We start from the raw sequence: 15,971 nt of genomic DNA on the forward strand, positions 1-15,971 counted from the left end.
TCTTAGGCTCACCCTTAACTTTCTCAATAATGTCGAGATCAAGTAGACGCTGAATTTCCTTCTCTGCCTGCTTTCTGACATGAGACAGTATTCATCGCCATTGATGCACAACTGGTAGCACATCAGGGTCTGCATGCAGTTTGCATGTAACACCTTTCAGTTCGCCGATTCCAGCAAAGTGGTTGGCATATATTTTGAGAATGTTGTTAGTATGCATAGTAATTACGTATGTGACTGTGATCATGTGCAGATATATTGCTGTGTTGAAACTGTTAAGTGTGTCACATTCTCCAGATGTGACATAGAATACAGCATTCATTCTGGTGTCTTTGAATGAGGTTGTCATTTCAAAAGTCCCGAGAACATTCATTAGTTTGTCACTGTTGTAAGGAAAACGTGTTGTGTTCCCTGGTTTGCAGATATTGGGGCAGTTCTGACGTTTGTTGAACACTTTGTCTCCCATGACATTGACAGATGCTCCTATATCTATGACAGCAACTATTTCTGAGCAGCCAGCGGTCACTGTCACATGTGGCTGGTTGCTGAGGGCACAAAACTATATTCAGAGTCATCCACCTCTGTATTGGCTATATCCTCTCATCCTTTTACTGTGGCATGCATATGTGCATGTATATGCACCCTTCTGGTGGTATTGGTCTTAGTTGTTGATTTTGCTAATGAGCGACAAACACCAGCAAGGTAGTTGAATTTTCCATGACTTTATACTGTTTGCCAGTAGCAGAGCACTCAGTCTGCTGTGGATAAGCACCATCGCAGTGGAAATATTCTTAGAACAAGTCTCAACTCTGCTTGTGAGCCTGCTGTTGTTGCTTTGCAGGTGGTTTCCTGACCCATGAGTGATGAAGAGTGTTCACAGAAGTTGAACAGAGTATTATATTTACTGTTGTCAGCATCAACTTCAGCAGCTCTGGACTCTGAAAGCAACAGCAATCTAGCTAGCTCCAGCAGCTCTGATAGCTTTCTGTTTTACTCAAGTGCTTTTTGTCAGAGTTGAGTAGAGAGACAACCTTATAATAATTGTGTTTTTATTTCATATTCAACATCATCAAAGTCACGTTAGGTTATTAATTACCTAAAGTGTGCGTAATACTGGCCCATTGTCTTGTTTGCATCTTGCTTAGTATGTCAGAAGACAATTGGTTCATATATTGTATTTTTCTTGGACGTGAAATAGGTTGTTAGAACGTTTTATGTTGAGTCATAATTGTTTTCATCTTGCACAAGTGTAAGTGTCTCAAAAATATGTTTCAATTCTTTACCTCCATAGTGTAGATGTAAAACGTTTTTCCTATTGTTATCTATGGAAACCTGCCTTTGTATCTTCGAAGCGTTGCAACCATTTTTGCCCATATTGGAATGCAGGTGATGGCTCTGAATATATAAAATTGATAGATTGGGCATAGCGATGCCATGTTGATCAGCAACGCATTGATAGTGCATGATCAAGGATCCGGAATATCATTCTTCCAAAGAAAAACTTCTCTGTAATGACCAGAGAGCACTTTTTTGATTGGATAGTTATTTTTTTTTTTAAATCAATGTGTATGTATATCTGCAAGCTTTCCTGTTCCTAATCCTGGGCAAGAGTGCTGCTTGTGTGCCTAACAACAGGCTACAGCCTCAATGTCTTCCCTCCTTAAATCTCCAAATTAAAATGCTGTCTGCAGGAAGTATACAAAGGCCTTCCAGAAGTTGCACACCTGAAAGCAATCTTTCATATTTTCACCATCTTCATCACCATTGTGAAGTTCTTGGGAAGAAAAAGTAAAATTCAGAATCAGGACTGCAAGGGCAGTGAAAACCTGGTCTGCTTATTCTCCTTTTAGACTCCCTTTGCTGCTATATATGTGTGGTGGCCTTAATTGGGAAAAGTGCACAATGCATTTTTCAATACAGTACACCCATGAAGCCACTCTTCACATGGATAATGAGTGTTGATAGGTTATTTGATCCTGGAGCCATCAAAGTCAACCTCAGTTCTGCCCTTGTTCAATGTCCACATTACAGAGCTTTACCAGTAGGCCACCAGATTGGGAACCTCCGCAAATTTTCCTCAACCTACCCCAGTATCATTAGGAATTCTGAACTGGGAATAAGATTTGATGCAAATTTGATTAAGGTAAGGCCCTTCTAATATTTGTCATCAATTTTATATTCAGTTCTGGTGCTGATATTTAAAATAATCCCTGTCACCCATTAAGTATTGCAACAGATCTGAACATAAACTGAGCAAGAGTCAAAAGTGCATACATTTGGTTTGAGCAGTAACGTAAAATGTGCAATTGTGAATCGGCCCAGTTTGCATCCATCCGATTTTGTTTACCATAATGCTAAGAAGATCAGGCAGAGTGTAAAACTAGCTGCTGATTTGCTATTGCCTAATTTGCATTCCTGACTAAATTGAATTTATACCACAAAAGAGCAAATGATTGTCGTTAAGTGTTGCATTCTCAGTAATTTCACATTTAGTGGCACACGCAAGCCTTTTTTCATCCATTGTCAGAGGTGCTAAACCTAAATCAATATCCAACAAAAATGAGCACTTTTTAAAATTGCATTCACTGACAAGACACATTCAGCTAACACTTCCTATTTAATTTGATTAAATCACATTGTATGACATAATTCAAAATAAAGCACTGGGCATTACTATGCACACATGATAAGCTCCTAAAATTAATTGGATGGATGATGTAACTCTATAGATTATGGAAATAATGGAGTGAATTTCAACTGGTGTTGATAGACATAGATCAAAGCTCCCAAACTACATAATTTCCATAATAATGCAAATTTACTCCCTTAAAGACCCGCCCTGTAAACAGGCAGATGTTCATTAAAATGCAAATTACATTACATGTGAAACACAATTTTCTGCTGGGAAGTATGAAAATATGGATTTTCTACAAAGATGGGGAACACAATTATATCTCAAACTATGATCATAGCCATTACCTTTTTAGCTCACACTTTGGTAAAAACATTGCTCCACAACTTTAAAAACAAAAGCCATGTTGTATCATCTTGTGCTGGCTTTGTAGCTATTGATTTATTTATATTTATAAGTTTGTAAGCATGACTGAAAGTCGAAATTGGATATTGTGTTTAGTGCAAAGATGAGAAAATACTGAATAAGTAATTTGGATCACAGAAATTGTTGGTGAATTGCAGACAAGATGCAGATGGACCTACCAGTTCTTATTTTTGGTAAATTATCTGATCTTGATTTGCCTTTTAGTGCTGTCTGAACATCTCAACAAGGTTCTTTATCATTTACACTTAAATGTCTGGAGCTCCATGAATGTACCCACTGTCTACTTCTAAATTGCGGGGATGGTTGGCTCAGTTGGCTAGATGGCTATCACGTGGTTCAGAATAGTAGAAACAGTACAGATTTGATTCCTGTTCCAGCTGAGGTAAACTTGGGACCTGCCTCATCGCCTGAGAATGGAAGGCTATGGATAGCCACCGCTGACAAAATCTGCCAAGAAAACAGCTCAGGATGAAGCATCAGCAGACCAATGAGCCAAGGTCTGGTCTTCAGTCAGAACACCCATCACTCACTTCTAGCCTGTCAGTATTGCAACACTTTTAATAGCAGGGTGAATAAATTAAATAGTTTGGATCATGACCTCTCAGTTGCATAGATTTCATGTAGACAAACAGGAAAAACCTCAGAATTTGAGAAAGGAATAGGAGAAGGGCAGAGAAAAAAATAGCAAAGGGGCAGGCTACAACTATTACACACTATATTACTGACTAAGTCAGGACTTAAGAGAGATTTTGGGTGAAAGTAGACTTGGGCAAAATAGTAAAAAAGCAGATTCATATCAGTTTCCTTGTGATCCAGCAAGACCCATCAGAATATATCTAGGACCTTGTTACATTATCCTGACTGCCATCCAGTGCACTGTTCTGAATATGTGCATGTCATGCCTGCAACCCCACTGAATTATGTGCTTTGACAAGATGTATGTAACTACTCATTTCCTAAGAAAAAAAAATTATGAAAATTTAGAAAAATACAAAAAGTTAAAGCAGTATGGGATAATTATACTCATTGATAATAGAGAAACTCAATCTTAGGTCAACAAAATTATAAGAATTGTGGCATATTATGGGATACGTTAACATGGTGGTTATATTACTGGACTAGTGATCCAGAGGCATGAGGTCAAATCCCACCTGGGGAATTTAAGTCCAGTTAATTATATAAAATGTCCAGAATTTATTTTAAAAAACTAGTTTCCCCTGGCCCAATAAATCCAGCACGTCCCTCCATAGATATTGCTCCCCCGCCTCTTCCCTTGTAGCTTCCTCCAGCCTGGAGGTTGTTTGGATCGCCATAGCCAATGGCCTGCGCCAGGATAATGGTTGCCTGGCTGTAGTCTACTGCCCAATGCATATGAGACTTTGTCCTCAAAATGGATTTGGCCTCATGGCAGGATTATTGGGCTGTCACGCACCAAGGGTCACTGGCTTGCAGTGTGTTTATTGCTCTGGGGGACTATCCATCCTTACATGTGCTGCACATAAGAAGACCCAGTTGTATCTTCATCTGTTTTCATTTCCCGCATTCACAATATTTGTTTTTATTTTTTCATTCACCATTTTTAATTGGAATTGCCCAAAAATTCGAAAGAAATTTTCCAACATACGATGTTGGGCATGGATATGTAAGATGACTTAACATTCTTCTTAAAATAACACTGGCAGGAATTTTGTTTAGGAATCTTAAATGTTTATACCAAAACTTCTGGTCTTTGAAAAATTTCCCAATTAACAGTGCTACTGAGAAAATCAGTAATGCTCAGTAAGATTCCAAAGTCAGCTACATCTATAGAAATCTATGTTCCCACGCCAACCACCAACCCGAACTCCGAATTTGCGACACATTGTAAGTTGAGATTTATGTGCCCAAATTTAGCCAAAGGTTTTTAAGAAATTTAGAACTTAGTACAGAGACTGACCTTTGGACATTCGGGTTGATTTGTGCTATTATTCCTCTGGTAGTCAAGAAGTGTAACTTTCAAATTAGCGGAGGTGGGAATTTGGGCTCTATTCAGTGCCAGAGTGTACAAACCAAAGTGGTCCAGTTTCTTGTATGGAAGGAGATTGTGCAACATTTAATGAAGAATCTCTAAATGACAAGGTGAGCTTTTCTTATTGTTAGCGTGTTGCGGGCCTTCCTGTTTTGCGGGACAATACCACAAACCCTGCAAAATATCAATGCGATTTTGTATCATAGCTAATAAACAGAAAACAGATGGGTATTTGATCTCTGTTAGTGGATATAGAAAATAATTATATAATGATACCAGATTAGTGAAAAATATATTGGTTACGTACCTTGGTTACGTAACCCACATATCAGCTAATTGCTCAAGATTACCTCCAAACTTCAGCACTTGATTTCCAGTTAATTGAACTGCCACCTTTTTCTGAATAGGTGTAATTGTACCAGTCAGCAAGTTGTACTGTCTGGGAATAATGTGACTGTTCACTTTCATTTCACCACTCCTACTTTGTTTTTTCTGAGGCTTGGCAAAAGGTCATGTTGTGCATTTATTTTTTTCAGCTGTACATCACTAACTCCACCCCCTTCTTGAGTAGTGCTATACAAACAGACTAGATCAGCATTTCACTCACTGCAAGATATAATTAATTTATGAGGGAAAATAGACTGTGCAGTGCTGAATGAAACCTTATTTCACTGGTGATGCTTTATATTTCTCAGCAGTTTGACTTTGGAGAAAGTATAAATTTGTTTCTTCACCATACAGCATCCAGGAGAATATTAAAGAATATTTTGTTCAAGCATGTTATTAGTTTTTCTGCAGAATTTTTCATTAGAACCTGATTTAGCAAAACTTCAGAGTTAAAGGGTGAGTTTTAACTTGCAAGAAAGAGTGGGTTGAGGGCAGGTAGAGGTTAAAATTATTGATCTTTAGAGGAGTGCAACCTGGCTCCAACCTGTCCACTTCCAGGTTCAACAGAGGCCATTTGGATCCCAGCAAGAAATCTACTTACCAAAGTCAGTGTTCTAATTATTCCGGGTACACGATTACTCATTGGCCCAATTAACATCTTTAGGAGGTGTTAATGAGCTCTTTTGAATTGTTTTGAATTCGGCTAAATTGAAACTGCCCAGGGAATGGAGATGAGTTTGAGGCATAGTTGAGGTAGGTATTTAAGGGCTTTCCCCCCCTCTGAATATGGTGTAATTATGGTTTTATCTAATGTGTAATATACCTTTAAGAAGAATGCTGTTAAGGAAGATCACATGACCTTTAGTAACCAGTAGAAGAGTAGCGTGGGCTACCTCTGTAGGCAGTAGTCTGTAGTTCGTAGTCAGCAATATGGAGATAGGGTTTGATGTGAAAGCACACGAGTTGCTGCTGAGTACCTTTGTAAATAAAAAGGATGTTTTCCACCTAAGGAACGTCTGCTGATCAACTCTATCTTTAGTGCCAAGTCGGCCACCCCATAACAAGTGTGCAACTAGGATCCACAAGATCCAGTAGAATAAAAGCTCACTTACTGCAGCAGCTGTCTCAGTTTCCTCTGTCAAATGAGTAGCAGAGGGTGTTTTTTAACCTTGGAGGATTTCAAAGAAACAAGATCAGGATGGAAGACCTGCTGAATGTGTTTGACATCACATCAGAAGAGAAAGGCCATCACCATCCATGGCCGTGATGAGATGCTGTGGTGGGATTACCACAGGACAAGGACAAGGACCAGTGTTGAAGGAGGCAGTGCCACATCACAACATTTACAGCTTCCTTCTCAGAGGAGGGTTACTTTCGCAGATTGAAGTTGGCATGTCAGCAGCTGCTGGCTGATATCTGCCATTGACTTTGAAAGCTACCGCTGCTCTGATGTCCTGACCCATCCAGAGTGCTACCAGAGACATATCAAGGATTTCCCAGTCAGCTGCATCTAAATGTAAAAGGTAGATAACAGATGGATTGTTTGCTAGGATTGGAAGTTGTGTAAATTGCCCCTGTGATGACAATAGCCAGAATGCGTGGGCACTCGGATTGGGCTCTCTGGCTGGATTCTCACAGTTACAGGCTGACTTGGACTGTCAACACGTGGCAATCCATGCACTGCTACCCCAGCCGTGAGTTTTTATAAACCACAAGTGATATTCATGCAGCAATTTGCAGCTCGGGTGCAGCCACAAAGAGATGTTCATGCACATTTGCACCAGACTCCCTGGTGTCTGGATGCTTTTTTAATGCAGCAGCCCAACATTTAGACCATTATGTTCCAGGAAGCAGATTTCAAATTTGGCCCACAGGAGACAAGGGATACCCCCTTCAGTCTTAGCTCTTGACCCATTTGAGGAAACACACTAAAGAAGCACAGCAGCATTGCAGTGACAGCCACGTGACCAGCGCTTGAATTATCAGTCAAGCCATTGAATCGATACCCTTCAGGTGCCTGGATAGGTTTGGAGGTGCCTTTCTGTACTTGCCAGTGAGGGTCTCCAAAATTATAGTGGTGGGTTGCGTTTTGCACAACATGGCACATCAGAGAGGATTGCGGGTGGAGGGTGACAAAGGGCTCATCTTTCATCTTCAGATGTGGAGAAGGTAACAGGATAATGAAGATAGGGAGCATCCACCGTCAGATTGGCTGCTTGTATTGCTGGTAGGAATGCTTTAATATTGTGAAGGTCCACCTAGTGTGAAACATAAGAAGTGAAATCCAGAGACCTCTTCTACCACCAGGAAGTACCCTGCCCCACCCCTCCAAACTCAAGTCATTCAACCACTTATCCACCCATTCCTCATCCACCAATGGATTCTGTCCTGTATTAACATCATGGAATAATGTAAGGGCTGATTGACACTAGGAACACTATGAGAGAGGCATGAAAATGGTAGTAATCAAATTTTGTGTGACATAAAAAAGAAAACTTAACAGTATAATGTTTTGTGAAACATCCATATAAATATCTAGTTATGTTACAATGTCTTGACTTTATGCATCCTACCACTTCTACACGGTGCACCCTGTGTGGCTTGAACAGAGTTAGAGACAGGCTGTTTAGATCTCTGTCCAGACTGCTAAGATGCTTTTGGCCTAGACCCTCTGGATTTTGGAGTCTTTGAGAGTGTGCTAAAAACTGTGCCACCTGAACCTGTGCAAGGGCAGACAATGCCATCGGGAAACAAGACAGCATGTTGGGTAACTGACTGGGAGTGGGGGAGGGGTGTGGGAACAGTGACCAGCAATAGGTGAGAAGCAGAAGTGGAGTTCCCGTTTCCATGTCCACTCTTATCATGATCCCTCCCTTCAACCATTGCCAGCTCACTCCTGCCACTCTGTTGATGGAGGCCAGTGACGTGTTGTGAGGCCATGGGTACAATATCTGTTATCTGGTTTAAGGGAGCAGATATCTCCCGCAAGGTCGTGGTCTGCATGGGCTCATTTGAGAGCTGTGGTTGAACCCCAGTGGAGGTGGCCACTCTTTCCATGGTAGACACTCTCACAATCCCCTGTGTCAGCAATCCATTAGTGATCAAATTGGATTCCCCCATCCTCTCTGCTATTGTGGAGAGGGTGTGTGGCATGTCTGTCATTATCTGGCTGAGTAGCTGATATCCCCGGCATTCTCCTTCTCAAAGATAGTCTGTGAAGGTCAAGGTCTGCATTCAGCTGAGCATAACTTGTGGCTGATTGCACCACCCAGTGTGGATCCTCGACAGCTCTGCCTGCCACCAGTGTCTGGTCATGCCCACTTGAGGTATAAATAAACAGTGAAGACCCAACTAACTGTCCAAGTAGAATCCCTGAAATGCAAGTATCTGTGCTGGTATATGGCTCTATGTCCTGTGATGATGCAACCTCAGAAGGAATGAGGTCCACTGAGGAATCATCCTCCTGGATGCTTGAAGGCCCTGGAAAACAGAAGAAAGAGATACAAATTAGTTGTGGTAAAGTCAGAGCCTTGACCATCACCATACTCAGGCACTCATCTTTCAGTACTGGAGCCAGTGTGTCTGTGTCAGAGATATTTGTAATTCGGTCACTAGCTCTCTGCAAGTTTCCTGTCTCTGCATCTCCAACTGAGCAGCAGCTGCACTGCTTATCTCCATCTCCTTTGCATCGGTGAGCTGTACTATTTGTGGTGGGCCAGCTCCCTTCCTCTTCCTCTCCCCAGCATTTTGCAACCTCCTCTCCTACAAAAGGCAAGTGAGTGAAGCTGAGGTATTCACCCAGTGGATGATAAGGGTGAAAATGAGACACATTTCGTAAGAATTGGGTTGAGTGGCAAAAATGAATGGATAAAGAGGGAGGTGGTGTAGTCCATGTAGGTGAGAGTTGGCTGCTGTTGAAATTTGAGTGACTAGGAGGAGTGATGTGATGGAGAATGCTCAGCAAGTTAGAGTGGAAGGGTGGTGTGGTGGGAGGAGGTGCGAGGGGTGGTGTTGCTTAAAGCACAAGGTTTAGGTGAATCAGTAGTTATAGTCATTTTTCCTGACCTGGTTAAACCACTTCCTACATTACATCCATGACCTGGGAAAAACATTCCTGCTGCTCACCAACTCAACTACCTCTAACTACACCTTCTTGGTGAGACCAGCAGATTTCTTTCTTCCATTGCCTTGAAGGGTATGTCCCTTCTCCCCCTGACTGCACCCAACAGTGCTTCCAGTAATGTGCCAGTGAATCTGGGTGCTACCCTTGCTCTGCATCCACCATCCATTTTAAACACCTCCAAACCAACTGAACTCCAACAGCTTCTAAATCAAATTGCTGTTTCTAGCTTTTGTGTGTGTGTCTGTGGGAGAGACCTGCATCTCTGGACCCCTGTTGTTCAGAAACAGCACTGTTTTTTGCCTACTTTTGTTTGCTTAACTTAACTTAACTTACAGTCGTAAAACTCTCATTAGAAATGCAAGCACTTTTTAAAGTGAAACTAAAACTCAATTTGGCACACAGGTACAGAAATGCAAATCAAAATTAAACATTAAAAGCTAAAACTCCTTCCTAATGCCTACAAATATCAATACAACTTACTTAAATGGTCTTTTTTTCCTAACAATGAACTCACCTCCGAGTTCCCCTCACGGTTCAGCTTGCGTGGTGCATGCCTTTTAAAGGACGGACGTGAAGCATGCTGTCCTGAAGCCACGCCAACGCTATTCTGAGTTCACGCCAATGTGGGCGGTAAATTTGACGTGGGAGGGTGATTCTGGCAAGCAGGGCTTATAACAAGATGCTAAAGTATTGAAGTTAGGTTCCTGACGTGTGGCGGCAGGAAATGTAGCCTGCCATTGGACAGGTGGGGAGGACCTCTGCAGGATCTTGCAAGCTTCCACACATAAGTGTATCCAGGAGATCGCGGGCACCATCTTCGTAAAGGCATAGAACTGTCTGCAGTTTTCCCAGGGTCAGGAAAGCCAGGAAGCTAGAGTGCTGGGATTTGAGCAGATCTCAGGTTTCCCACACGTGGAGGGTGCCATCGACAGTACTCACATGGTGCTTGGAACTCTGTGGCAACAAGCAGTTAGCTATGTCAACCTCAAGGGCTACTCACAGAGGATGTGGCTATGACACACGTGCGACATCCTCAGACTGCAGCAGAGGAACAGTACAGCAAAGTTCATGCCACGACCCGGACTTTGGTGGAGCAAATAATAGGGATCTTGAAAATGAGGTTCCAGTGCCTTGACAGGTCAGGTGAAGCACTGCAATACAGTCCACCAAGGGTGTCGCACATCATCGTAGCTTGCTGCGCGCTCCACAACGTGGCACTGCAATGGGGTGAAGACCTGGCTGAGGAGATGGAAGAGCTGCACATCTCCTCTGATGGGGAGGATGTCGAAGGGGATGATGATGATGAGGTCCTCGAAAGCAAGGATGCCAGTGCTGAGGCCATCGCACTAGCCAGACGAGGCTGACACTTTTGGGAGGCCCTTATAGCCACAAGATTCATGGAGGATGGTGACAAGATGCAGTGAGGGCAGTCCTGACACCCTCACCTTGCATCTGGGAACATTTGATTCCTGTGTGGCTGATGGCAGCGCACATACCCTCAGTGCTCATGTCGTGGTGACACAGCGGAGGCCCTAATAGTTGCTAGATTCCAGGAGGATGATGACGACATGCATTGAGGACATTCTATAGATCTACACTTTGCCCCTGTGAATGTCTGACTCCTGCCGAGGGCAGCTCACTTGCACTCTGTGAGAAGGGTCATATCACGGAGAAGCAGCTGTGAAACTTTAAATGCACCTGACCCTTTGTCCGCCTTCAGCACTTGACCCCTTCAGGAGCACAGCGTCACCGGTCACAGATGCTGAAGAGGTGGGGACCAGTCCTACCTCAAAGCTGCTGAGAGCACACTGAGAGAATGATGGAACTCTGTGACGCCTGCCCATGACATTCTGGCACCAGTGACAAGCACCATCGAGGTGTAGGCATTACTAATGAGTCCAGTGAGTGTGAAGCCAGACTATCACTTTGGCCTGAAGGTTACACACTGCACAGGGAAGAGGCCCTGGACTGAGACACCTGCTATTATCTTGTGCCGGAATCAAGGTTTCGCATCTGAGTGACACGAACACTGCTCATCATAACAAGGAGTCACAGGCAAGGAGACATTCTTGGGAGTTTATTTACAGTAGTGAACATTATGTACAAGTAATTCACACCCAAGCCCAGGCTGTGCAACTGCATCTTCTTAACCTTCCTAACACCATTGCTACCTCTTGGTGCTCCTCCGATATCCACAGTGGAGGTGGAGGCAGCCTGCTGACTGCTTCGCCCTGTCTGTGATGACCTTGATGGGTGTCCTCTGGAAGGCTGAGACCTGGAGGGCCCTGGTCTGCTTTGGATGGCCTGTTGTGGGCCAGCTACACTCTCCTTGACCTGTGGAGCTGGAGCGGCTGGGGTCATAGGAAGAGGGAATTTGGATCAGCTGGACATTCCTGGAGCCACCTGGGTGGATGGCTCTGGGGTGTCGAGCTGCTGATCCTCCTCCCTATGGGTGCCAGATGGCCCCTGGCTGACTCATTGAGGGGAAGGCGAAGCTGAAGTGAGATTGAGCTGCCCCACACCCCTCTCGTGCTGACACTGTTGGAGGCCAACTATGGCATTAGCGATGGAGTTCAGCCTGCACAATGGCACAGGAGCAATGTCCTGGACCAAGGTCTCCATGGAGGCCGCCATCCTACCAGTGTTGACCTCAGTGCATTGGCATGCCGGCCCTATCACCTGAAACTGAAGGTGGATGGATTCCTTCATCGTCCTTTGCAATCTGAGGAGTACACCAGGCATCCCTTCCTGATGTTCCCATGATTGTCTTTGCGGCTCCACCAACTGATTGAGGACCGAGTCCAGAGGCTCATCATCTGACTCGGGCTCAGAGGACTGCTGGAGGCATGGAATCTGCTGAGTGCCAGCAACCAAGGATATCCCTGCTGCCGCTTGCTGTGGAACAGATCATGCGGTGTGCTCACCAGATTGTGATCCCGAGGCTACTCTACGTCTAGGTCCCACCGAGGTGTGTTGCTGCGCTGATGAAGGGTGTGAGTGGGCATCATGATGAATCTTCAGTCGTGCTGCCCTCAGGGTCCTCATCCGAGGTGCTCTCGGCCCTGGGGTCAGGGTCAAGGTTGCCTGAGGGCGACATGTCAGATGTGCCTAGTACAGAAAATGGAGATTATTATTGCTTCGCAGCCATGTTGAACACAGAACAGTGGACTCAAAGTAGCACTGAGAGAGGGATGATGTGGTGCAGGATCCTCGTGTGGGTGTTCGCCACCGACCTCCCCGTCGCAGCAGGACTGGCCAACGTCCTGTCTGGCCAGCTCCAATGTGAGACTCTCAAACGGAGTGAGGACCTAGATGTCCAGCACTCCACCCCCATTCTGGTTCCTCTCCCTTTTATTGTGCGATCTTATCCTGCATAAAGACAGATGGAGAGACTGTGAGCAAGACACATGCCAGGCCAAAAGAGAAGGATGCCAGGGGTGCGTGTTGTGAGCCATGTATGATATGAGGAGGCAGTCTCCAGAGGAGATGAGGCCAGATGGACATGTGAGGGTGTGTGAGAGAGAGTGAGTGGTGATGTCCCTTGATCTGGCAGTAAGTGAGATGCCAGTGAATGTGTGATTGGCTTATGAGTGGGTGAGATGAGATTGATGAGATGGTTGACTTACCCTGGTGGCATAGATGAGATCATTCATCCGTTTCCTAAACTGGATGGCCGACCTCTTGTGTGCGGAGTTGGCACTGACCACCTCTGCCACCACCTCCCAAGCCGGAGTGGTGACACTGATGGGCCTCCCGTGGCCAGACTGGGGATAGAGGACTTCACAGCGCGACTCCACGGTGTCCAGAAGGCGTCCCAGGAATGCCTCACTGAATCGGGAGGGTGTTGCACTCTTCTTGGCTTTTGGGGGCCATGTCTTCACCTGAGCAGTCCTAGGCTGCGAGCATTGAGAAGTGTGTGCGTGGCTGTATCCCGGCATTAGGATGTGGTGAGATAACAGCATGGTGGGCCAATCGGAGGCCAGCCGCCAGCCATCCGGCGTGTTTCCCGTGACTGCATAATTTGTGAGGTGGGAAGGGGATGATATGGCACAAAAGCCCGCCTTTGCTGCTACAGAGAAACGTCTTTTTTCACACCCGCTATCACACAGTGCAATTCTGGGACGATTCCGTCCATAGAATCTTACAGTACAGAAAAAGGCAATTCAACCCACTGTGCTGGCTCTTTGAAAGTTCAGTTGAATTAGTCCCACTCCCCTACTACTTCCCCTGGGCTCTGCATATTTCCTTTTCCTTTTCAAGGATATATTCAAATCATTTTCAAAAGTTACTGTTGAATGTTCGTCTGCCACCTTTTCAGGAGATGCATTCACAACAATTCACTGCACAAAAATCTCTCAGTTTCATCACTCTAATTCTCTTGCAAATTACCTTAAATCCCTGTCTTCTGGTTACCAATGCAGCTGCTAGTGGAAACAGTTTATTGTATTGAAACCCTTCATTATTTTCAATGTCTCTATCAAATTTCCCCTTAACCTTGTCTGCTCTCAGGAGAATAATTCTTGCTTCTCTACTATCTCCACTTAACTGGTATCTCTCATTCCTGCTACCATCCTAGTAACCCTTCTGTGCATTCTCTCCAAGACTTTGATATCCTTTTTGAAAATGTGTTTCCAAGAATAAGATACAATACTCTAACTTAGACCTAAGCAGTGGTAGAAACATGGAAAACAGGAGTAGGAGCAGGTCATTCAGCCCTTCGAGCCTGCTCCACCATTCAGTATGATCATGGCTGCTCCTCTGTCTCAATGCCATACTCCCACTCTCTTCCCATACCCCTTGATGCCTTTAGAGTCCAGAAATCTATTTCCTTCTTAAATAAACTCAGTGACTTGGCCTCCACAGCCTTCTGTGATAGAGAATTCCACAGGTTCACCACCCTCTGAGTGAAGAGGTTTCACCTAATCTCAACTCCAAATGTCCTACCCAGTATTCTGAGACTGTGACCCCTGTTCTAGACACCCCAGCCAGAGGAAACATCATCCCTGCATGCAGTCTGTCCAGCCCTGTCAGAACTGTATATGTTTCAATGAGATCCCTTCTCATTCTTCTAAACTCCAGTGAATACAGGCCTAGTTGGCCCAATCCCTCCTCATGTGCCATCCCAGGAATCAGCCTGGTGCACCTTCGCTGCACTCCCTTAACGCAAGTATAACCTTTCATAGGTAAGGAGACCAAAACTGCACACAATATCCCAGGTGTGGTCTCACCAAGGCCCTGCACAGCTGCAGTCAGACACCCTTGCCCCAGTACTCAAGTCTTCTTGTAATGAAGGGCAACATACCATTTGCCTTTTTAACTGCTTTCTGCACCTGCATGCTTGCTTTCAATGATTGGTCTACAAGGACATCCAGGTCCCTTTGTACACAAACATTTCCCAACCTATCACCATTTAAATAATTCTCTGCCATACTGTTTTTCCAACTGAAGTGGATAACTTCACACTTATCCATGTTATACTGTATCTGCCATGTATTTGCCCACTCACTCAGTTTGTCTAAATCATCTTGAAGTGTCTCTTCACCGCTCACATTCCTACCTAGTTTTGTGTCTTCAGCAAACTTGGAAATATTACATTTGGTTCCCTCATCCAAATTATTGATATATATTGTGAATAACTGGGGCCCAAACACTGATCCCTGCGGTACCCCACTAGTCACTGCCTACCACTCCGAAAAAGACCCGTTTATTCCTACAGGCTGCTAACCAATCCTCAATTCCTGCCTATATATTACCCCCAGTCCCATGTGCTTTAATTTTACATGCTAACCTTTTATGTGGGACTTCGTCTAATCCCTTTGAAATTTTCTAAGTGTCCTGTTATCACATCCTTTCTAATAGACTCTAGCATTTTCCCTACTACTGATGTTAGGTGAACAGGTCTATAGTTCACTGTTTTCTCACTCTCTCCTTTTTTAAATAGTGGGGTTACATTTGCTACCCTCCAATCTGCCAGGATTGTTCCAGAATCTACAGAGTTATGGAAGGTGACAACCAACGCATCCATTATTTCCATGGCCACCTCCTTTAGTACCCTGGGATGTAGATTATCAGGCCCTGGGGATTTATCGGCTTTCAGTCCCACTAATTTCTTCAGCACTATTTCTTTAGTAACACTAATTTCCTTCAATTCCGCCTTCTCACTTAGACCCTTGGTTCCCTCACATTGCTAGCAAGGTTTATCATAACTTTCTTGCTTTTATCCACTATTTATCTATTGATGAAGTAAAAGAACCAATATGCTTTTTGTTTAAGTTTCATCAACTTGTCCTACCGTTGCCAAAGACTTATATATGTAAACCCATAGGTTTCTCTGCTCCCACATTCCATTAGAATTCTGTCATTTAGGTTTTATTCTCCTTAACAAAATGCATCACTTC

The sequence above is a fragment of the Cetorhinus maximus genome, chromosome 8 (assembly GCF_964194155.1).
Source record: "Cetorhinus maximus chromosome 8, sCetMax3.hap1.1, whole genome shotgun sequence".
NCBI classification, from domain to species: domain Eukaryota; kingdom Metazoa; phylum Chordata; class Chondrichthyes; order Lamniformes; family Cetorhinidae; genus Cetorhinus; species Cetorhinus maximus.